The following is a 26,060-nucleotide window of genomic DNA, read 5'->3' as shown; positions in this document are numbered from 1 at the left end:
TAATAGTGTTGAACTCATAACAATGCTAATATAACAAGACACGTTAAGTGAGTTAATTGAAAAGACTGCTAGTAGTGAAATATGATAACAACTCGTTAATTTGTTAAAATAGTTATTGTTGTAATATAATACTTCATGTTGATATTACTTAATATTATTTTCTTATATATAATATTATAGTTTATCTATTTATTATTTAATTTTGTAAACATAGTATTTTATTATGATTATTTTTAAAAGTATTAACCATTAATTAAGTATAATTTTATATTGATTATTTTCATTTAAATGTTTTTCTATAATTATTTTTTATTTATTTAAAAAATAAATTTTATATTTGAGATTAATGATTTCTATAAAAATATTTTTGTTTTTCTATTTCTTTCAATTTAGAAGGTAGCAGGTATGTATAATCAGAGATACCTAGTATGGGCAAAAAGACATCCTATGTTGGAAAATTTTGTCCAGTAGTAGTAAATCTTTGGATAAAATGTAATTTAGTACCTTTTAGTGTTACAATATTTCATTGTGAGGGTTGTAAAAAAAAATTTAATATTTAATACCTTTTTATTTTTAAAACATTACACTTTAATCAAAATCCGTTAATTTATGACAAAAACCATGAAAATGGTCACGTGCATCTCATGTGATATTCAAAATTAAATTTTTTTTTTCAAATTTTTTATTTAAAATTTAAAAAATTGTTAAAAACCCAAATGCACAGTTTTGAAAACCCTTCATCTTCTTCTTTCTTCTTCCTCCTCTGCTCATTGTTTCTGTTACATATATTAACAGAAAAAAATGATTTGCTAGGTGTCGAGGGCGAAGTTGCCAGCCTATGGGTACCAACCAGCTAGATTGACGAAGTCTGCCAGTGTGGACTCCATGATCACGGTCTTGGAATACTCCTTCAGTGGCCTCCCTAAGTCTGTCTGTTTGGATCTTGAATATCATAGCGAACAGCTTCGCCTCAAGCACGATGTTGCAGTTGTGGATCACCAGCCCTGTTGGCTCGTGGGATTGGGTTCTTCCTTGTGCAGTCATGGTGTTGAGTTGGTTGTCCATGGGTTTCCTCACTATGATCCTGCAGTTCTAGATCAAGCAGGTTGCATCCCCGATATCACGCAGTTCCTGTGGAATTCATGACGTCCTGTTTACACGTACAACGTGTCCTGGTAGGCGTCCATTCTGCAGTTGAAGAAGGCCGACATGCAAAGCCATTGACTGGTGTGCCTCGGGACATGCTTTGTTACGGAATCCTATCGATTTGCAGATGAATCCAGCTCCAATAGCGGCTGCATATACAAGAATGTAAAAATATTATATATGGTCTTTAGTAAATATTATACATGGTATTTAGTAAATATTATATTATAAATATGGATGGCTGTTCTTATAAAAAGTGGCCGTCCTGAAGGTGGAGAATCCTTCACGGTTGCCCTTGTTGCCAGTGACAATGGTTTTTCTCCGGCCATCTCCGTGCATGAAGATGTTGACCATGTTCTTCTTGACGGTGATGTACTTGTCGTACACCCCGGCCTTGACGTAGATGATATATCGGCCTTTGTGGTTCTCAGGGTAGGATTTGAGGGTAGCACTAATGGTATTGAAATTGTTAGCTGCCATCCTTGGCAATCACCACATTGGAGATGAAATTGGAAGCTTTCTATTTAATTCTTGCAACTCAGTGATTCAACCTCAGATTTTTTCTTTTTTCCTTTTTTTTTTTTTTTTTGTGGGGGGGGGGAGGGGGGGGGGGGGGGTTTGATTTTGTAATGAATTTATTGAGCATGGAATTCAAAGTAAATTTCATTTTGCCTGGTTGAGCAGAGGAAGAAGAAAGAAAGAAGAAGATGTAGGGTTTTCAAAATTGTGCGTTTGGGTTTTTAACAATTTTTTAATTTTAAATAAAAATTTTGGATAGAAAAAGAAAAATTATTTTTGGGGTCCGCATTTAGATCAAAATGTAATATTTTAAAAGTAAAAAGGTATTAAATGTTAAATTTTTTTTATAACCCTCAAAATGAAACATTATGAAAATAAAAATAGTAAATTGTTTTTTGCCCTAAATCTTTAGGGTACTAAAATGTTAATTACGTACAGGTGAAATTTGTTCTGAATTGTTTACTTTAGGAAACTAGGGTTGGAAATTTTGAGTTCTATTCTTTAAGGAAAGAAAATTAATGTTCGGTGGCTGAGAAAACCTATGTCCCATTTTTGGCTGTGAGAAAGAAAACTAATAAATTTGGTCTGAGCCATCAATCATTCATTGGACATTTGGGCTCACCTGGGCTGAGTTGGATTTCCTTAAAATAGCAAATTTTGTTCACATTTATTAATAAATTAAGGCATTCAAAAAACATAATAATAACAATAATAATAATAATAATAATAAATTAAGACCCAAAAAAAAAAAAAAAAACAGAGGCTTTTGTGTTACAAATTCATAAATACTAGATTTTCTAGGTTCATGTTAATAAACAATATATATATATATATATATATATATATATATATATATATATATTAATTATCTTTAATTCTTTTCTGAAATAAAATTAGATCTTAATTTGGAGTTACTTTTTTTTTTTTTTTTTGGGTGTAAATTCCGAGAGTCCCTTTTTCTAGGAGAAAAAGAGAAATAAATAGTATTTTATCCTTCATAAACTATAATTGAAAAATAAAAGAGAAATTCTTTTTGCAATATAAAAAAATCTACATACGGTCCAAAAACATTTAAATTACCAAAGTACCCATCCAATTTCCTTTCTTTTTTTTTCTTTTTTTTCCCCCTTAATATCTTCTTCTCTTCTTGAAAAAAAAATAAAATAAAATAAAATAAAATAAAAAGGGGCCTCTCATTGTCCAAAGAAAACAAAAAAGAACAGCCACCACTTCAGCAATCTGCTGGAGATAGTCACCGAATCTTTAGTTATTCTTAATTACCAAAGAAGCTAAGCGTGGAGTTGGTCTCCAACACCATCATCTTCATTTAGAGATTAGAAACAGTTTTGGTAAAGAATCTGGGTGAAGGCGGGTTTCTAAATATCATCAATGGTTTTCTCACCTTTCAAAACACTCATAACTTCAGACATCGTGGGTCTGAAACTAGCGGATATACTGGTGCACTTCAGTGGTGCCGCTTTTTCTTTTTTTATTTTCTATATATTTTTTAACTTTTATAATTTTTGTAGTTTTTTCAAAAAAGAATTCCGACCATCCAATAAGAGCCGTCAATGTCAATATCAAAAGAAGAAGAAACCTCCAAACTTGATCCAATAGCTTCTTTCTCTCCCTGAAATTTCTCTATTTTCTAGATCCTATATAACTGACTTTATCTTTGGACACCATTTTTCTCCAATAATTACTCTCTGATTTGTTCGTAAACGAAATTATGAAAGATAAAGAATGACCCATCCAATATTGTCATCCAAGGTAGCAGCTGGGAAAAGAAAATTGATAACCATACTCTGCCTCCAGAGGAAGTTCCAATGTTCTCAGGTGGTTTTTTTGAAAGCCAAAAATTTAATTAAAAAAAAAAATCAACAAGGATATTATAGTAATATAAATTTTTTAGCTTTGTGTAAAGTCATTTTTGTATGCAACCAGAAATTCTCAAATAAAATTAGGGGAATTTGGCCCAGTACCCTCATAGAGACAAGGTTAACGATTTTTGCCCCCTCATTTGGTATCTTTTTTTTTTTCTACCCCTCAATATCTATTTTAACCTTAAAACAAAAAAAATTACTTACATATCCTGTTATATTTTAAACAAAACAAAAATCTACTTTTTCTAAACAAAGTTGTTTTTACACGAATACACACAAATACAAAAAACCAAAGTTGCCGCGGAAAAGCCAAACAAAAGTTCATCTCATCTCAGCACTGTCTGAGGTAATTGGTTGAATATTTTTGTTTATTTGTGGGTTTGTTTTTGTGTGGATTTTTAGCCTTGCCGTAACCGGTGTGGATTTGTTTTGTGTTTATTTGTTGCCTTGCCGTGGACCCGTGTGCATTTTTATTTTTATTTTTTGTGTTTATTTGTTACCTTACCGTTAAATACTTACAAATTTAGTACAATGAGACATTGAAACTTGTGATTTATGTTTAGTGTTTAGAACCAGTTAAAAATGTGGAATTTTTGAAGATTTAGGTTTTTGTATGGAAGTGATTATAACCAAGGTTTTAGGATAGATTGATATTGGGTATTAGTAGAAAATGAAGAGAGGAAAAAAAGGGGACTGGTTTGGCCTTGAACGATGGCCGGACGTAGGAGAAACAACCGGGTCAAGAATCGGATTGGGACCAGTTCAGGCGGGTTCGGATCAACCCGGACAAAGGTTGAAGATGGATCGAACGACATGTCGCCTGGGATGAACGACACCCAGATGACACATCGTTTTTAATTTTTTTTAATTTTTTTGGGTTCCATCGACATCCCTGAGCATGGAAAATAAACAAAGGATGAAGGCAGGGAAATCAATGAATTTGATGAAGAATAATGTTAGTTTGTAATAAAAAAACATAATATATATATATATATATATATTTGTTACAACTTAGGGATATAAGGATTTTTACCCTGATCGAAGTTTAAATCCTTAAGCTAAAGGATTTAAACCTAAAGGTGTTATCTCACTAGTGCATGATACTCAAACTCTGTCTAGAAAACTGCTTTTGTGGGTTGAAAAGAAGAATTTTTTTAAAAACATACTTGACCCTTAGGAAACTAATTATATTTCTTTTTGGATTTGTATACAGATAAAATAAATATAAAGTGAATGATTTGTATAGCATATATAGGTGTCGGTAGGTCTGAGCTTTTATAACCAAATCAGGTTAAACACAAGCAATATGGGGAAGAGATGTAGCTACATTAGTTGACATACTCATATAGAAGTGGTGGACATGTTGCAGTCCAGCTTAACCTATATGTTCAGATTATAGTCTGCAACTTTCTGTGCACATTTTTTAGACATATATTGTATGGTAAGAAATAATTAAATATAACATGAATATGATATGTATATATACAGTCTAAGGGCTGCTTTTGATTGGCTTATAACAATCTGTCTATTGCGTAGCTTCTATGTAGTCTTCCACCTCTATGCTTCACTTTCTCGTTTTTTTTATTTTGGGTGAATTGACTACTTCCTCTCCAGTCATTTCAATATTTCACTTTATCTGCTTCTGCATGTAGCATCATAATTGGCCACAATTGTGGATTGCTCTATTAAAACCCCACTTTAGACTATAGCTGCATTAGAAATCTTAGTTGCTTTTCAGACCTCCTTTTTTCTTTTAAGTTTTTTCTTCTTCCTTTTTGCTAGGGTAATTTATTACTAAAAATCAGTACTTGGAGATAAGAGAAAAATACTTCATGATTAATTAGAATTGAAGTTGAGAATTCTAGAGTTAGTACTTTCTAAAGGTATAGATATATATATATATATATATAGAGAGAGAGAGAGAGAGAAGATCGGTGCATAAAATTTTAGGTACATGGTTAGCTAGAAGCAAACACGCTAACACTTTATCCCCAAAAAAGAAAAAAAAAATTAAAGAAGAAGAAAACAGAAAGATTTAGAAGTAAACACACTGCTATACAGTAAATGTTCAGTAAATGTTTTGTAGATGGCACACACAATATCCTTAGGAAGAGAGCGTATAAAGTTGAGGATTGCGGATATTTATATATGTATGTATACATAGTTGACAATGTTGTTAAAGGTAGATAAAAGTTTATTAATGTTGTCAATGTACATTTATAGGTTGTACTTTATAATGGCACCAAAGAGGAACTTGCGATGTCAACCGAAGAAGGGAGTTAACAAGGTGGAAAGTAAGAGACGCAGTGGTAGAACAGCAGCACCCGACTCTAAGCGTCGACGACTAGGCAGAAATCCAAAGCTGAGATGGAAAGCGCCAAACTTCGAGGGCACGTTCCACTTTCCTCTGCCCCATTTGATATGGTAAGTTTTATATTCATTTATGTTGTTTTGTGCGGTAAATGATAAGACATCTGTCAGTATTTATTCATGAATGTGAAAACTCAAGAAAAACTTCACCCGATGGCCATCCGTAATTGCCGATAGGCCATCGGGATTTTTTTTAGTTCATTTTAGGTTGATTACCGATGGTTACATCGGTAATTACCATTTGTGCAAAAATGTGAACCCATATGTCTTAAGATTTAGTTGGAAATTATTATTATCAAGTTAGGGTGGAAAAATAGGGTATGATTAAATCGTTGATGTCAGTTCCATTTATGTAATTCATTTTGCAGCCCATCGATGCTCCAAAGGAACGGATCTTTCAGGATGTCGATATATTTAAAGTTAGGGCACATTCATTTGGGAATCCAATAGAAGCGAACAAAGTAATTACAAGTGTCCTCACAAGTGAGCAGCTGGAAAACTATAGACAAACATGTTTTGGACACTTACTTGACATGAAGAACCTTCGGTTCTCTGGTCAGGTAGTGCATCACCTGCTTTGCAGACAAGTTATGTCCAACAATCCAGAAGTACTGGAGTTTAACTTCGGCGGATCTGGAGTGCGGTTTACAAAGTGAGAATTCGCACTCATTAGTGGCTTAAAGTTTTGTAGGTACCCTTCGATGTATGATATGCAAATTTCCAAAGGAAAGGAGCTGCTCACGAGGTTGCTAGAAAACAGGACTGACTTGAAACCGCCTGAACTGGAATGACTATTCAAGGGTACACTTTTTGTGGATGATTTGGATGCTGTAAGAATTGCGTTGCTATATTTCTTAGTTCATGGTGTACTCGAAATGGATCCGAAGGTTCAAATAAATAGAAAATTCATTGATTTGGTTGCTGATATCAAGGTATTTAATTCCTACCCTTGGGGCATTCTGAGCTACAAGGAGACGATCAACTCATTCCACAATGCATTCCAGGATAGAGGACGTGCAGTAAATAATAAATCACAATATTATGACCTAAAAGGTTTTCCATTGGCGTTTCAGGTACGGTAATATATTTAATACATGTAGCATTTACTTAAAAATTATATTTAATAATCTATAATTTATATTTTGTAGTTGTGGGGGTTTGAAGCAATCCCTGATTTTGGTAACCAATTTGCCGACCGGTGGGAAACCCGTTGTCCGAGGATCCTTGGATGGCATGCTACAAGTCAACCGAACCATTTTGCTGTCCATAATTGGTTCACCTCAAATAGTAATGTAAGGCAAATTGTTTTTAAACTACATGGTACGACTACATTCAAGTTACATTACCATAGTCAGTTTCCAAATTTACTTTTTTTTCCTTTCTTCATTTCATGTAGTATGTTATGCACTGGAGGTTAGATGCTACCAATGAGGAGAAGACTATGGATTACTGGCGAACAATAGCAGTTAACATACATGAAGTTCGCTACACGTCACCTCCACTTGTAGCACCAATAGTTGGCGCTAAAGATGTTGGTGCTAAAGATGCGTCCAAAGCTGAGGAGCATTCTAGTGGCCTTCCAGATGCTAATTTCAGGGTATGCAATTGTTACTTGCACACAAATTTATATTTCATATGTTGTACTAATATATGTTGACTTATGTTTTGGATATTGATATTGATTAGCTTGCTTGCTTGGAGGCAAAATTTGATGAATTAAATAAAGAGATGGCAGCGTTAAAGAAGATACTTAGTTCTGTTATTGACCAATAAAAGCATCAGGTATCATTTAGACAACTTAGTATACTTTAGTGTTTCAGCATTATTAAATTATATATTGTAATTCAGCAATTATTTGTTGTTAGAGTTTGGGAACTGCAAAATAACCATTGTGTTTTGCAGGCCGAACATCATATGCACAGCCATTCACCGTCATCTTCGGTTCGACCATCATCCCCTGTGGCACCGTCATTTGGAGAGCAAGCCGAAGAATTTGATGCACCCATAGACGGTTCCAATGGTAGGAAGGAAGATGATGATTGTACTACACTGTTTGAGCCTATCGTACCTGGAGGACCCTATGTGGAGGATTCCTGGGCTTTGGTGCCATATCGGCCTTTGCATTTCGGGTGGGATATCAGTGCTTCAGCTGACAGTCGACATCATGACCAATCAGCTGAGATTGAGGTGGAAGATTGGACGTATAACGTTGGTGATACAAGCCGATTCGGTAGAGTTTACCACCAGTCACATCACGTCATCTCTCCTTACACCGACCCATGTAAAAAGAAGGTCAAATTTAATCTTAATCGACATATTGATGCATCGAAGGAGAGGGCGTTTGGTGAGTGGTATAGGGTGGTACCGAAGGAAGCAACCGTGTGTACATCTTATATGATGGTGGGAAAGAAATTTTTTGTTGAGCTACTTACCTCTGAAGGATCGTTGAATTCCGATGTAAGTTATATGCTTTATGTTCATGTAAAATCATTGTGTTCCTACGTTTCGAATGATGTTTTATTTATCACCTCGCACTTGTTACTTATTTCCTTTAATGTGGTTTTGCATCATATTGACACTATTTTGTATTTCATACGAAAAAGGCGGTTTGAGAATGAGAAGATGTTCACCAACACCTGTGCCATATTAGACGTGTTATTTTGGGTAAGATGATGGGATGTTACTGCATTACTTAATGTTATATTGATGATATTTTATATTGTATATATTTCATTATTTGGCAGTCATCCATCAAAGGGCGTTATCCCATATGGAGGGCATCTCGTAGCACATATTCATGTGATGCGACCCTTTGTAGCTATGTGTGTGAGAAGTCACCCAAACCTAGCGTGCCGTGGCGGATATGTGATTATGTAAGTCCCTACATATATTTAAAAAAATTCTCACTAAGTTTCCCATTTTGTGGATAATGAGGTTATGTTCTAATTTGCAGGTGTACATCGCTGTCAACAATTGAGGCGCGCATTGGTTGGCAGCATGTGTGGACTTGAAGGCCGACATATTGATTTATACGATCCAAATATGGGAAATAAATATGTCCAGAATAAAGAGTTGAACAATGCAGAATGCCTTACGTATATGTTGCCTTACCTATTGAGGGATGGGGGATATTACGAGAAGAATCTGGACGTGCCTCCCACTTTAGATCCATTCACGATGACCATGAACAAAAATGCACCACGCCAAGATAATGGGTATGAATGTGTTGTCATTTCAAACAACTATTATTGCTGCTGTTTTATTGTGGTTACGTGTGGAAATACATGTGGTTGGTTTTCATTAATGCTAATCATTAATGCTATTCTGCAGGGGTGATTATGGCGTCTACGCTTTGAAATTTATTGAATACAAGAGTAGTGAGGAGAATCCTTCATTTGGCCCGCAAGACATGATGTTTTTTAGAAAAAAATATGCTGTTGATTTGTACTTTAATAAACTTTTAATGTAGATCGTATGTTTAATGTTATGACACTCTATACTATTGTTATCTTAATATGCTGAACCTATCTTTAGTAATGATAACCGTTGAAAAAAAAAAAAAAAAGAGAAAAGAAGACCCTCGGTTGCAGTAAAAATTAAAGCAAAAATGATTACCGATGGTGCATCAATAATTCCCGATTCACCATCGATAATTACAGAAACGCTTTTGGTAATATGAATTAACATTTTTTTTTTCTCCAAATACTCAGCTAATGGGGTGTTTCCGGCAATAACATGCAAATTTTACATTCATCAATGCCCCCAAATGTTCCGAAAATGTTCTCCAATTGGCAAAAATATTTAATTACCTTAGGTTTCGTTGGTAATTACCGAAACCCCTATGGTAATCACATTTTACCAATTTTTTGGGCCCCACAAGTCCCTTTACATGTTAAATGAAAAAACATGCAACATATGGATGATCGAATGATCGTAATGAGAGAAAATCCCAAAATTGCTTAAAAAGCTCTCAAATTGGCCAAAAACATATGATGACTGTAGACCTTCGGTAATTACCGATGAAACCTTCGGTAACCAACATATACTCTCTGGAAAAATTACCAAAGGTTTCGTCGGTAATTACCGAAACCCCTATGGCAATCACATTTTACCAATTTTTTGGGCCCCACAAGTCCCTTTACATGTGTTAAATGAAAAGCCATGCAACATATGGATTCTAAAATTATCCTAAGGAGAGAAAATCCCAAAATTGCTTAAAAATTTCTCAAATTGGCCAAAAAATTACGATGATTGTAGACTTTCGGTAATTCCCGATGCAACCCTCGGTAAGCAACATATACCCTCTGGAAAAATTACCGTAGGTGTCATCAATAATTACCGAAACCCTGGTGGTAATCACATTTTACAAATGTTATGGACCCCACAAGTCCCATAATGTGTGTTAAATGCAAAAACATGCAAAATATGGATTCTAAAATTTTCCTAAGGAGAGAAAATCCCAAAATTGCTTAAAAATTTCTCAAATTGGCCAAAAAAATACGATGACTATAGACCTTCGGTAATTCCCGATGAAACCTTCGGTAAATTTTCCAGAGGATATATGTTGGTTACCGACGCTTTCATCGGTAATTACCGAATGTCTACAGTCATCATAATTTTTTGGCCAATTTAAGAACGATTTCAGAGATTTTGGGGTTTTCCCTCCTTAGGATAATTTTAGAATCCATATTTTGCATGTTTTTGCATTTAACACACATTATGGGACTTATGGTGTCAGGACCCGTCCAGAATTCCTTCCCCGGAACCCTAGACAGCCCTGATCCCAGGGAAACCCTACCGAACCCTCCAACGGAAAATCCGGCAGAGCCTCCCCTAAGGGATTTACTTACCACAAATTACCTGCACTGAAAACACACTTCTATACTCATCCCCTTATTCCTCCCACATTACTACAGATTGATCCACAAATTGCAGCACTTCAAAATAAAACAACAGCAGCAACCCAGTGCATAAAGAAAAACTACACGTCCAATACAGTATACAGAGCATTATACAGATACATGAGGAATTTATAAAATGACAGATAAAGAAACAATACAAGGTCGAGAGGAAAAAGGGAAGAAAAACTGCTTGAACCTTCGGCAACGAACTGAGACGTTGGGCTCGCCCCGGACAATCAACGTCTCCAACCTGGACCTAGGGGAACGGAATTTAAGAATGTGAGATGCTAATCATCTCAGTGAGTGACCCTATCTACTATACAATATAATACCACAGTAATACAATAGATAGATAATAATTAATTGGAAAATAATAATTTCTCTCAAAACCCTTACAATTCTCTCAGTTGGAAAAGTTCCCCTTTTAAAACATTTTCACAAAACCCGTGTACGTACTTCCCGAAAACCAATGAACCAAATAATTTAATAAGCAACAAATAAATAAATAAATAAATAAATACCCCAAATATAAATAAACTGCAATAAATTATAATAAATAATTTTAGAACACCTTTGGGGTTTAAAACATTATTTGCAATTTACACCGACGCACCACACCATATACCGGTGATGCCCTCCGATACCCAGCATCCTGAGCACCGACTGGCGGGGGGTTAAAGAGAGAAACCTGCAACGGTCACTTCGGCGTCCCGACAGTACCGCTGCTACAAACCATCACCCGGCCAAGGAGGGGGGCGGCTGTGCACAACAATAACCTTGCCTGCCCACGGTCCAATGGCAACTCACGGGTGAAGTAATAACCGTGCGCTAAACCAGATAATAACCGCGCACTACCACATGTCCATACACCATACACCAGAACACCAATACTGTATGAGTGCGTCTAAAAATAAACAATAATAACCAACCATACCGTTTTTCCAAAAACCACCGTGGGAAGTATACCAAATTTTCACAAAACACCATCCCACATATTTTTATTAAATAACCCGGTACGAAACATTGATAACCAACAAACCACAGTTTCTCAAAATACGAGATGCAACCATAAAAATACCACGGGCATAATTTATAAAATTTAAACAAATATTTTCGTAAAATATATAACCCAATTATGCCCGAAAAATTAATACTGAAATCCACGTACAAATACTACCGAAATACACTTTGCTCATGCATAAATAATAAATTAAACCACAATAAAATAATAATCGGGAATTTCTAATGACCCCAAAATTTCATTTAGAACCAATGGATAAATATATATATAAAATAATATTTTTCCCGATTGTATTTAAAATACGCCACATGAGCACAATTTACAGATATCCAATTAATACCACATAAATACAATTAATTACCCCAAAAATATTTTTAAAGGTGGGTCACTCACATGGAGCATGCAATTAACCCATGATCCACCACGGGATCAATTCTACGACTCACCGGTGCTCCTAGAACAAAATTCACAGACAGTCAAATAAATTAATATTTTATTCGGATAAATAATACCCGGTACCCGGGGGGTCAAACACAAACTTTAACCAAAATAGGCGAATGATATACCGAATCGAAGCTCGTGGAACGAGGATCACAAATCCGGTCTCCATCGACCCCAATTCCGCCGGAGGTGGCCGAAATTTGGTCGGGAAGTTTCGGCCGGTTTTCAATTCCTCGTATCTCGCAAACCGCTTCGAATTTTTGAGATTGGAGGCCATATTTGAACTCAGAGGGGTCGAAAATAGGGGGAGAGGGGTTTAATTCGGACTGGGATGGCCGGAAAACACAAGAAAAGAGGAGAGAGAAATTTGGCCAGCCGGCGGCTTCTCCAGCCCGATCGGCGCGCGTCCGGCGGCGGCTGGCCGGGAAATTTGGTGGCTGAGGTCGCCTCTTCCTTCCGCACGTCACTGGCCGGCGCGTGTACAGTATGGGTTGCCGAAATTTGAAAAATACGGTGAGAGAGAGGGACGGCCGGAGGGAGAGAAAAATAACTGTGTGTGTTGTTTTGATGGGCTCGGGGAAGAAGAAGGAAAAAAAGAAAAGAAAAGGAAAAGAAAAAAAGAAAAAAAAAACAGGTGTTTTCCCACGTGGGGAAAAAGAAAAAGAGAAAAGAAAAAGAAAAAGAAAAAGAAAAAGGAAAATAAAAAGGAATAAAAATAAAAATAATTAAATAATCAAATAATAATATTATTATTTAAAATAATAATAAAAATAATTGATTTTTACACATGGTTGACAGTGGCTTTTCACCATGGTGACACATGGTCACCTTCATTGAGTCACACATGGCACATCGTTATGCGTGTAAAAATAATAATAAAATAATACGATATTTGAAAAACTTTACAGGTCCATAACTTTCAAACCACATGTCCAAATCGGACGTGCCGCTAGTCTACGGACTCGTATCGACGAGCACTTCACAACCATGCATGAGTCAACGCTCAACCTTGCATGAATAAAAAGTCAACTCCGGCACCCCTTGGACAGTTTGGACCTCAACTTGTTTTGCTCATAACTTTCAAACCGTAGCTCCGATTGCGACGTGCTACCAGTCTACAAACTCGTGCCAATGTGTACTTCGTAACGGTACCTCAGTCAACCTAGAATTCCAATCGGGTCAAAAAGTCAACCTTTGACCCCTTGGTCAACGGTCAACGATCAACCTCGGTCAACGTGCAAAAATTCCGACATGGTTCGGGACGGGGTGTTACATATGGGGGCCATAACATTGGTAAAATGTGATTACCACTGGGGTTTCGGTAATTACTGACGAAACCTTCGGTAATTTTTCCAGAGGGTATGTGTTGTTTACCGAGGGTTTCATCGGGAATTACCGAAGGTCTACAATCATCATATTTTTTTGGCCAATTTGAGAAATGTTTAAGCAATTTTGGGATTTTCTCTCCTTAGGATAATTTTAGAATCTATATGTTGCATGGTTTTTCATTTAACACTTGTAAGGGGACTTGTGAGGCCCAAAAAATTAGTAAAATGCGATTACCATAGGGGTTTTGGTACCGACGAAACCTTCAGTAATTTTTTCCAGAGGGTATATTTTGGTTACCGAGGGTACATCGGGAATTACCGAAAGTCTACAGTCATCATATTTTTTTGGCCAATTTGAGAAATTTTTAAGCAATTTTGGGATTTTCTCTCCTTAGGATAATTTTAGAGTCCATATGTTGCATGGTTTTTCATTTAACACACGTAAGGGGCCTTGTGGGGCCCAAAAAATTTGTAAAATGTGATTACCATAGGGATTTTGGTAATTACTGACGAAACCTTCGGTAATTTTTCCAGAGGGTATATGTTGGTTACCGAGGGTTGCATCGGGAATTACCAAGGGTCTACAGTCATCGTATTTTTTTGGTCAATTTGAGAGCTTTTTAAGCAATTTTGGGATTTTCTCTCATTACGATCATTTGATAATCCATATGTTGCATGTTTTTGCATTTAACACACATTATGGGACTTGTGGGGTCCATAACATTTGTAAAATGTGATTACCACTGGGGTTTCGGTAATTACCGATGACACCTACGGTACTTTTTCCAGAAGGTATATGTTGGTTACCGAGGGTTTCATCGGGAATTACTGAAAGTCTATAGTCATCGTAATTGTTTTGCCAATTTGAGAAATTTTTAAGCAATTTTGGGATTTTCTCTCCTTAGGATAATTTTAGAATCCATATTTTGCATGTTTTTGCATTTAACACACATTATGGGATTTGTGGGGTCCATAACATTTGTAAAATGTGATTACCACTGGGGTTTCGGTAACTACCGATGACACCTACGGTAATTTTTCCAGAGGGTATATGTTGGTTACCGAGGGTTTCATCGGGAATTACCGAAGGTCTACTGTCATCGTATTTTTTTTGGCCAATTTGAGAAATTTTTAAGTAATTTTGGGATTTTCTCTCCTTAGGATAATTTTACAATCCATATGTTGCATGTTTTTTCATTTAACACACGTAAAGGGACTTGTGGGGCCCAAAAAATTGGTAAAATGTGATTGCCATAGGGGTTTCGGTAATTACCGACGAAACTTTCTGTAATTTTTGAAGCAAAAACAAATTGAACATTGTCATTTTTTAATGCCGTTTGATCGTTTACTTTGTCAGAATTTATCATTAATAATGCTACATTTAGCATGTTTTTGGTTGGAACACACATGATTGAAGTTGTCGGATGGAATTGTGGTGATTCTTTTACGACGGTGTACAAATGTCAATTACCGACGATGCATCGGTCATTACCATTGGGCAGTAATATCATCCGTGCAATAGTAAGAAACATACAAACAACTGAACTAAACATTGAACATGGAATGATATGTTATCAAAACAATACGACAGATGAATTTAACAACAAAAGAACACATAAAACCAACGTCTATTATGCCAAAACACATGTTATGGAGTTGAGCAACTAATTGCATTCCTGACGACATTGCATACACATGCATACCACATAACATGGCCCCATTGTCTGAATATAGCATCGAGCGATTGATGGGCCTTCGGTTCAGTGGTGCTGTTGGTTGGTAGTGCTATCAAGAGGTACGGCGGCGGAGCATGATCGGCTGTTGTGACCAACCTGTTTGCACCTCCCGCATCTATATTGATGACGCTCCTCTCCTTGAGATTGAATCCTCTTCTTTCTCGATCTTCCTGACTGTTTGCCAATTCAAGGTGGAAGTACAACCTGGTTTATGACATCATCTGGAGCATGCCATTGACATTTATCTCCAAGTGGATATATGGTTTCCGAATATGCATCACGGAGTGAGTCAACTGAGTAATGCGCCGAGCAAAGGAAATATGGAGAAATATGTCGATGCTTACATGTTGCAATTGCATGGACACAAGGAAATCCATCAATGTCAAATTCCTTGCATGAGCACGTCTTATTTTCTAAGTTAACAACTCCAACGAACATGCCATGGCCAACAACTTGAAACTCATATAAGTTCATTGGCATAACACGTAAGCCTCTGCCATTATTTGAGCGCTCCTGCATGATTTTTTTGAACCAATTAGTAACAGGAGTTTGCATTGCAGTTGCGTTAGTTCGATGTTCATACCACCACCTTTGCAAGACATCACGAATGTGATCTAGTAATGGCAAAACAGGTTTATCCTTAGCATCAATAAGCACAGAGTTCATGCTCTCTGCAATGTTAGTTGTCATTATGTTGTATCTATTGCCCGGAAAATGTGATCTAGCCCATTTTGAAGGACTTGCATCCTTGAGATATTGTACAGCTTCAATACTAACCCCTTTTAAAAGCTGCATGGCCTTATCAAAATCCTCAACAATATATGCTCTAGCTGCATCATTAAAAGTTGATATAATCGCATTGACATTACCTTTAAACTTCTTAGCACGTAAATTTGTACCAAGATGATATGTGCAGTGGCCATGGTGATTATTAGGGAAAACTGTACGTATTGCTTTTGCAATGCTCTTGTGTCTATCCGATATAAAAGCTATATTCGGATCATCCCCAAACGCTTCTTTAAAGCTCTCAAAAAACCACGTGTAAGCCGCATCCGTCTCCCCAGGGCCTATTCCATAAGCAAATGGATAAATTTGATCATTCCCATCCAAACATGATGCAATATATAACAAACCTCTATATCTATTCTTCAGTGTAGTTCCATCGATAGTTACGACTCTCCGCATATGCTGAAACCCTCTAATGCTAGCTCCAAGTGCCATGAAAAAATATAAAAATCTGTTTTGATCGTCAGTTTCAATTCGAGTAAACGTGTCCGGATTTTTGCTCTTCAAAACGTGACTCCATAAAGGAAGTTTTGCATATGAATCCTCTGGCGTGCCCCACAAACCTGATAGTGCAACTTCCTTAGCGGCCCATGCTTTGTTGTAGCTTATGTTTACTCCGTAATTAGAGCGAATGTCATGCATGATATCTCGAGGTTTGTATTGCCTTGAAATCCCATCAAATGTTGGCTGGATGATGTAACAGCCCAGACCACCCGCATCAGGATATTGTCCTCTTTGGCCCAGGGTTCACACCCTCTCTCCCCCCTGGCCTCAAGGTTTTGTCAAAATGCATCCTGAAGGGAGAGGTATCCACAGCCTTATAAAGACCGCTTCGTGCCCCTCTCCAACCGATGTGGGATGTTACAATCCTCCCCCCTTGGGACCCAGCGTCCTCGCTGGCACACCGATCAGGGTACTGGCTCTGATACCACTGTAACAGCCCAGACCACCCGCATCAGGATATTGTCCTCTTTGGCCCAGGGTTCACACCCTCTCTCCCCCCTGGCCTCAAGGTTTTGTCAAAACGCGTCCTAAAGGGAGAGGTATCCACAGCCTTATAAAGATCACTTCGTGCCCCTCTCCAACCGATGTGGGATGTTACAATGATGTCTCTGATAACTGAACTTGTTGCTTGACGATGATCCCTTTTCATGATATTTAAAGAGCAAATATGCTCATCCTTGAAGGCCCTAATCATGAAGGCCTCTGTATTATCACCATGTAGTTTGGTAGCACGCATTCGCCACATGCAATTGTCGTTTGCACATAGAACCTCATATCGAACTCTATCTGACTTCTTGAGCTTGAATTCAAAATTTATCCTTAGTGCATAAAGACTAATCTTCTTCTGTAGCACATTCTTACTCGCAAAGATTTGGTTGATTCGAACGATTTCATGGGCATTGACGGATGAGAAGCGATGGTTAACCCTAAGTTCAGCCATGGTTGCGGTAGAATCCTGTCGAATGTCCAAATGGTTTTCGATACAAGGAGAGGCAAGCACATCATCATTCACATTATCAATTAGGCTACTACCATAAGGAGACTCACCATGCCGACTATCACCAGCTGAAAGTCTCGAATGTTGGTCCAACAGATGTCTCGTAACCCATCTTCACTACGATCAGTGTTGACCTCAACCTCAAATTGTTCATCTTGATCGTAACCATGTCCACGATATTCATTCATATCATTAATGTCGAAGCGCTCATTATCATGATCATGTTCCACAGATTGCACATTGTTTTCACAAATTTGATTTTCAGAGAATCCAGGTTGAGTTTTCGGCACATGAAGTTCGGTCGCTGGGGACTGCATGTTAGCATCAGAGGTACAAGTAGCTGTCTCGGGAACTGTAGATAGTGGGGCAATAGTCATAAATCCTGAACTTATAGGTATCCTATTCACAACACATCCAGCAATATTAATACTCTATGGAACCTTGGATAACACATCAACAATAAGTGGAGATCTGTCTTGAGGTCTGTGTGAACTATACTCTTCTATAAAACTTTGTAGGTCTTCATCATTTTCCACAACGTACAGCTCACATGACAAACACACATGTTATATGAACTTGAAGATTAATTGATGTTGTGTAGAATCTAAGTTGAGAGCGTTGTAGACAACATCTTCAAGTTCTGCCAACATACAATTCCTTTTGATACGTATAATCTTCGTTCTTTGACGTTGGTATCTCTAGGTACCTTCAGAACATACACTCCATGTTCCATCATAGAACAGTAAAACTGAAATTTGTTACATTGAGCACAAAGGATTTACCAATTCAAAACATACTAAGTATCTACTTGTCATGAGCTTGTGGTAATTCGTGAGGTCGTATGACTAAAAATAATTGCAATCGTAGAATCTTTGTTGGAAGGTTTAACTATAATCCTGAAGCAAAAGTAATGAAAAAATACAAATGCATTTTCAGTAAATGAGTACAGAAAATAAGCCAAACAATTATGTTATTAACGCTAAGTGGAATAGCATTTTAAATGCAAATGAGTAGAATAACATTTTAAATACAAATACGAATGCATTTTCAGTAAATGAGTAAAGATAAAATACAAATGCATTTTATGTAAATGAGTACAAATGATGTTTAAATGTTGCATATTAACACCTAGTAGAATAGCTACTCTTGACAGACATAGTGGATCAAGTAGATTAAAATGTCAAATTTATGGCACATGTGCTAAATCATAACATAACGTTAGCTTGAATGGATGCAATGTTGACAATGTGGTGTTCTGTGGATTACTTTATTAAACATCATAAATATAGTTACATTTAGCATGTCATTCGTTTACAATAACATTAGAGAAGTGGACAAATTCGATTGTCCAATCGGTTTGCTTTTAGAAAATGGAAAAATTAACTATTCCGATGGAACCGCCGTTAAATTTTCCAACTAGCAAGTGTTTCATAATTACTGATGGATCGTATGTAACAAACAAAGGTTGTAATTTTCAAATGGAAATTTCCGAACCATTTATGGATTGTTTTACATAAAATAGCACCAACATAGAACTTGCACTTATATATCATGTTAAAATGTGACAAACAATGAATCCAATATAAGGGAAAAATGTATACATATCTGTACACATATATATATATATATATATATATATATATATATATAAATATGTATATATATATGTATATATATCCACATACCAGGTAATCTTTAACTCTGATCCGCAGAACTGTACAATTTAATTACACCCTTTTGAAGTGTATGGGCTCCACAATGAAGATTTTCAGTCTTGTTGTTATCACAAAAGGTTGGGGGTATGCAGGGAGAGTGAACTGAACTGAAGGTGGTATTGTGTTTTCTGCAATGTTCGTCAATGCAAAAAAAGGCTGAAAGGTACGTAACCAACAAAAGAAAAAGAGAGAGGAAGACACAAAGTATTCATTTAATGTGGTAGCAGGGAGAGTAAGAGAGAGGGATAGAAGTTAATGAGGGTAGATGAGAAATGAGAGATGGTAAAAAATATTGTTTTAATATTTTCCACTTTATTCGACAGTTAATGAGAAATGAGGGTAGATGAGAAATGGGAAACTGTTACATTTATTTTACACATTCATATCCATTTATTTAAATAGTTTCCACAAGTGCACAATTAATTCCCTCCTAACAACTCTCATTTGGACATACTACCATGGAGCCGTTCATGTAAAAGTGATTGGAAGAAGCTTGCAAGCTGGGAATCACATTTTACAATCTAAAACTAACTACATTTCAATGCATACCATTCAAACAAGTTCTAATGGTCAGAAACTAGAGAGCCAATATTTGAGAACTCAATTACCATCCATTTAAATTATCATCCTTTTTATTTATTGCTTTTCCACATATCAAATAATATGGAAAATTTAATAACGAAATTGGATCCTTACACATCATATTGACACGAGAATCATGTACAAAAACTACAAACAAAATCTGAATTAGCAAGAGGAAATTGTACAAGTATTTTATGAATAAAAACTAGAGAATATTACAGCTCCTAGAGAATATTACAGCTCCTACAAAAGCCTCTATTGGTATCAATCTCGAATTGACCCAATGTTCCCCATCAATGTCAAAATCTCGAACACCAACTGGCTCCACAATTGGTATAATGCCAAACTTTAGTGACGGCATTAAAAGCATACGGGGCACCTCCACTAAAACGGAGACCGATTTGATACCTGGATGAAATCAAACGAAATATCTGCAGTTAATTACAATATTTAGCATACAAGTTTCAAAGAAAATAATTATTGTAAATAATTAAGGAAAATTACAAAAGCGTTTTGTTTTAAATCTCAACCTAAAAAAATGACTAACTTTTTTTAATACTTGACAAAAAAGCATCTCTGATTTAATAAAATAAGGGATTCCCTCAAAAAAATTTAAATAAATATAATGAGAACTGAAGACCTTAGCTGTCCTCATATGCGATAAATGCTATATGCAAACTGTGAAGAGTAGAATTATTGGTCTAGACATCAACAAAGGAAGAAAAATATCACAAAGCGAGTCATTATCAAACTGTCTTGTAAGTAGTAAGTATGCAAGTGGATATGTTGTCCCGAAGATTGAATTGGATAATCAAAATAATTAAGTCTTCCATCTAAAGATCCTATTTCCATTCACTGACTTCATATCAGAAATTCTAAGGAAATTTCAGAAATCATGAAAGCAACAAAGTATCTAAAATGTCTATAAAACAGATGAAATCAGAAATGGAAAGGCTTGAAATTGTCACAACAATTAAACATCAGCCATGGTAGTCAAGGATCACCTGCTGACAACACAATTAACTGTTGGTTGAACAAATATATGAACCCTGCAGAAAGCAATAGTTGTCAATAAGCAAAAAATACTATCTAGTTTACATGAAAGGAATCATGAAAAAGAAACCCCATATGAATGATAAACTTTCTAAGTACCATTTTCCAGGGAATCATGAAAAGGAAACTCTAGATGAATGATAAACTTTCTATGTACTTTCATGATTTTCTTCATTTGGAAAATTCTCCTTCCCTGTATCAGACTTCTTATCTGCAGAAACCTATATGAACAACATAAAATAAAAGTGAAAAATATAATGAGCACTGGGAAATAAAAACCACCATAACTGAATATATTACCCTCAGTAGAAATGGAGGTTTCTGTTAACGTATAGAATGTGCAACCATGGAGTTTAAACAGTAAATTTCCCTTATGATTCTCATGTTGATAATGAAGTAAATGCAATAACTGATAGTTTGCATTAAACATTAAGGAAAACAAGAATTATACATGACAACAATAACTGATAACAACGAAAGCAGCTATATTTAATCACCAACAGCAATTATAGTAATAAAATAACTATAATAAAATAACTATAACTACAATTATATTAAAACACAAATAAGCATGCAGACAATTAAATTTAATAAATAAGCAGCATTCAATAATGAAAAACACACAAGACCCAAAAAAATAATAATAATATAAAACACACAATTACCATCTTTAGAATAACCTTCACAACACCTTTGCCATCACCAAGAGCTCCATCTATTTCATCAATCACCTAGAGAAAAAGTAGTAACTTGTTTCTTCTACATACATTCTAGAATAAGAAGGGTAACCATAAAAAATAATACCAACCAAGCACTTTGGCCTCGAGTCAACAGTGACAGAGTTCATCTGCACTACATCAAGAAACTAAAATGTTGTATAAAGTAACCTATAACACAAAGCAATACATTGTAATAGCTAGGGGGGAAAAAAAAGAAAAAGAAAAAACATAACGTAACTTTATACAAAATTTCCAATCTTGAAAGAATCTAATAGTCAGCAGATAAGAATTAATGCAGATCCATGTGAAAAAAAACAAAAACGAAAAAAAAAAGAAGCATATATATACAAATACATACATCAGGGACCAAACCCATGGATTTCATTTGGTCAGAAAAGTAGAAAGCGTCCTGCAAGCAAAAGTTTTTCATGGTTCCAATGATGAGAGAATGGAATGTATCCCTAGTTGGTTGTACTCCATCCAACATCATATCATCATACACATCTCTCAGCAAGAAATGCCTACCACCACCGTTATTAAAAAAAAAAAAAAAAACCAAAGAACACAACTTTCACAATTTCTCCCCCAAAAAAAAAAAAAAAATCCCAAAACCACAAAAAGAAAATCAAAATTAGAATCTACCTTCTCTACGCGGTGAGAGAACCGATAACAGTGTTATACTCAAAGACATTACTTGCATAGTTCCTCCTTGTGTATTCCTCTGTTGAAACCGCACTGAAGTATCGCCGTCCCACCTCTCGCAGTAGTGAATTATGCTGCCCTAAATTATAACAATCTAAAATATATTATTTATTTTAAAAAAAACTATTTCATTATTAGTGAAACGAGTAAGAAAATGTCTGGAGAAAAGCTTAAGAATTTGAAAATGGAGAGGAGAATATTACCAGTGATTGATCGAATGAGCCTCATGCTTTCCTACTTCATTGTTGCCTACCTGTTGCTTCTACTTCTGCTCCTAGGGCTCTCTAAAATCCTACAGTTTTCTCTCTGAGTCGCCTCTTCACCATTTCCTTCAAAACGCACAGTCTCCAAGCTTACAATCCGGCCGATGCGAAAGGAAACAGAGGGCTCCTAATGGGCTGGATATTGATTATAAGGAGAAGAGAAAAGTCGGATGAAGAAAAGAAAGAAAAAAACATAGAAAAAAAAAAGAATAAAAATATTTAATTTTGATATAAGGGCATTTTGGGATTATCAAAAACTGAAGGGGTAGGAAAAAAAAAGATATCAAATGAGGGGGAAAAAATTGTTAACCTCATCCCTATGAGGGTATTGGGCCAAATTCCCCATAAAATTATAGTGGGGTGAAATGTGAATAGAAAGAAATAAGACTTAGGCTATGCGGGAGTGGCAATGGGCCGAATTATTTCATAAGGCTTGGGGTTTATTGGGCATGGCGGTCAATATTGTGTTTTTTTTTTTTAAATAAAAAATTTTAAAAAAATCAATATATGGAGGTCAATTTTATGCCTTCTAATATAAAAGTTCATAAGCTTTTTGTATATGGCTGAAGTGTTGGGCAAGTATCACATATATCATATATGCCGATCAATCTTTGACTCGAATAAATTAATCTACTTTGTCACTAAAACAATTGTCACCGCAAACGTCACCTGTTGGCTGTTTTCCTTATCTTCTTCTTCTAGCTACCAGTAATAGATAGTCATTAATAATTGATAAATCCAATTTCAGGGCATAATTAATTAATACTTAAACTGCAAAGAAACTTCTGGATCTTGCTCAATGCCATGGCCACCCCAATTGTTATATATACCTTCGTTTCAACTTTCCCATGATTAACTACAATTCTCACTTCATCTTCTTCATTATATAGCGATAGTCTAAGCTATCACCCTTTTCTTTCTTCTGCATATACTATTTCTTAGCCATTTGCCAACTACCTGTATATAGAAAAAATGGCAGCTTGTATTGAAAACTGCAGAAGTCAAACCTCAAAAAGTCCATGCCTTTTGGAATCCACCCAATATTACCATATGATTGGTGCTCATGAGGTGCACTCTCTGGCCTTGCAAACTTGGTTTTAGCGAGCAAATTCTGGATGTTGTTTGTGCTTCTGAAATCATTCCAGGAGATATCAATATTGATGATCTGTGGTTGAAGATTCAAGAAGAAGCCGTATCTGATACAGAACAAGACCCACTCCTGCATAATTACTACTTCTCATCCATTTTCTCACACAATTCACTAGAAACCGCATTGGCAAAGTTGTTGGCTATCAAACTGAGCAATTCAAGCCTCTCAAGGAATGCATGGTTTGAAACATTTCTGAGCATTTTCTCTGAAGATTATGATATCAGAAGAGTTCTAAGAGATGACCTTAAAGCAGCAAAAGAATGAGACTCGACTTGTATAAGCTATGTCCATTGCTTGTTGAACTTTAAAGGCTTCCAAGCACGCCAAGCTTATAGAGCAGCACATAAGTTATGGTCGCAAGGTTGGCATTGTTGATTCAGAGCAGGGTTTCGGAGGTTTTTGCAATGGATGTACATCCCAGAGCAAAGATTGGAAACAGGTTGTTGCTTGACAATGGAACTAGAATTATGATATGAGAGACAGCAATTCTAGGAGACAATGTTATAATTATGCATGATGTAACATTAGGTGGAACAGGCAAAGTTAGTGAAGATCATATTCATCGACATCCTATGATTTTTGATGGTGTATTTATAGGAGCAGGAAGTAAAGTTTTAGGGAATATCAGAACTGGAGAAGGTGCTAAAATAGGTGCAGGGTCAATGGTCCTGAAAGAAGTACCTCCCAATGCTACTGCTAGTGGAAACCCTGCTAGACTAATTGGTGGCTAGCTAATAGAAACATTTTGTAAACTAATTTGAGACTTCTTTCCACACACACCCCCCCTTCTCTCTCTCTCTCTCTCTTTTTCTCTGAATAAGTTATTTTTTTCTTCATATATGAATAAACTTCATATGAAAAAGAAAAACGGGTAGTTTTTTGAATATGCTTTCATAGTCTATTTAATTTTTTTAAATAGTGAAACTGTGATAACTTTCCAACTGTGTACATAATAGATTTTGTAAGGTGCACTGTTATTTTCTATTTAGTTGGTCTCCAACAAAATAGGCAATGACCATCAATGAAATTCTGCCACAACATTGTCAAGAGGGTTCAGTCTTTTTCTTCTATTCGAGAAGCTGAGGTTTGGAACCTTATTCAGTCTATTCGCTCATCTGCAGGGCTAATCCATTTTACTGGAAAGCTTTTCTCTTTAACAAGTTCCATAACATGTAGAACAACATTTGGTAACAAACGCCAAAATCAAGATAACTTTATATCATTGTCGGAGGGAGGAATATCATCGGCAGGAGGATTTGATTCAGCCGAATTGTTCCCTTCAAATAAATTTCCTCAAATGATAAGGTGGAGAGTAACTAATAAGTTAAAAAAGGTTCACTGCAAGGCCGATCAGATTCTGGAAAATATCATCCATGAACACAGCCAGAAACAGACGATAGCAAAAAATGGTGAGGATGAAAGTCTGCCGAAGGAAGAAGATCTGCTTGATGTTCTGTTACGATTTCAGCAAAGTGGTGGTATTGAATTTCCAATCACAACTGACAACACAAAAGTTGTGATTTAGGTTTGTGTACATCTTCTGCATACGTGCTATAATAGTATTCTAGCTCATTTTGCACAAACCTCATAGAAAAAAAAAGCATTTTTTTTTAATATATAATTGTGTTCAATGCCTAACAAACATTTGAAGGACACAATTTATTATGCATTCGTTAGTACATTTCTAATCAGTTATATATATATATATATATATATATGCAGGACATTTTCAATGCTGGAACTGATACTTCATCAACAATAGTGGTGTGGGCAATGTCTGAATCAATGAAATACCCAACAATGATGGAGAAGGCACAAGCTGAGGTAAGAAAACTCTGCCAAGGAAATAAAAGACAATCCTTGAGAAAGATATTCAGAAATTGAGCTATTTGCAGTTGGTGATCAAAGAAACTCTAAGGCCACACCCTCATGTTCCATTATTACTTCCTAGAAAATGAAGGGAGTTTTACAAAATTGATGGCAATGAAATCCCATTGAAAACCAGAGTCATCATGAATGCATGGGCGATTGGAACGGATGCAAAATATTGGGATGATGCTGAGAGCTTCATACCATAGAGGTTTTGATGGAAGTTCCATTAATTATAAGGGCACAGACATTGAATATATTCCTTTTGGAGTAGGAAGAAGGATGTAACACCCCGTCCCAAATCGCACCGGAATCCGTGCACGTTGACCGAGGTTGACCGTTGACCGTTGACCGAAAGGGGTCAAAAGTTGACTT

The 26,060-nt window shown here is 36.0% G+C and overlaps 1 pseudogene; it reads left to right on the top strand.

The window, feature by feature from the left end:
• The first annotated feature begins 1,383 nt into the window (after positions 1 to 1,383).
• LOC132804426 (serine acetyltransferase 1, chloroplastic-like) lies at positions 1,384 to 24,547 on the top strand (annotated as a pseudogene).
• The last annotated feature ends 1,513 nt before the right edge of the window (positions 24,548 to 26,060 follow it).

The sequence above is a fragment of the Ziziphus jujuba genome, chromosome 1, assembly GCF_031755915.1.
Source record: "Ziziphus jujuba cultivar Dongzao chromosome 1, ASM3175591v1".
NCBI lineage: Eukaryota > Viridiplantae > Streptophyta > Magnoliopsida > Rosales > Rhamnaceae > Ziziphus > Ziziphus jujuba.
This window is presented reverse-complemented; position numbering and strand designations above follow the sequence as displayed.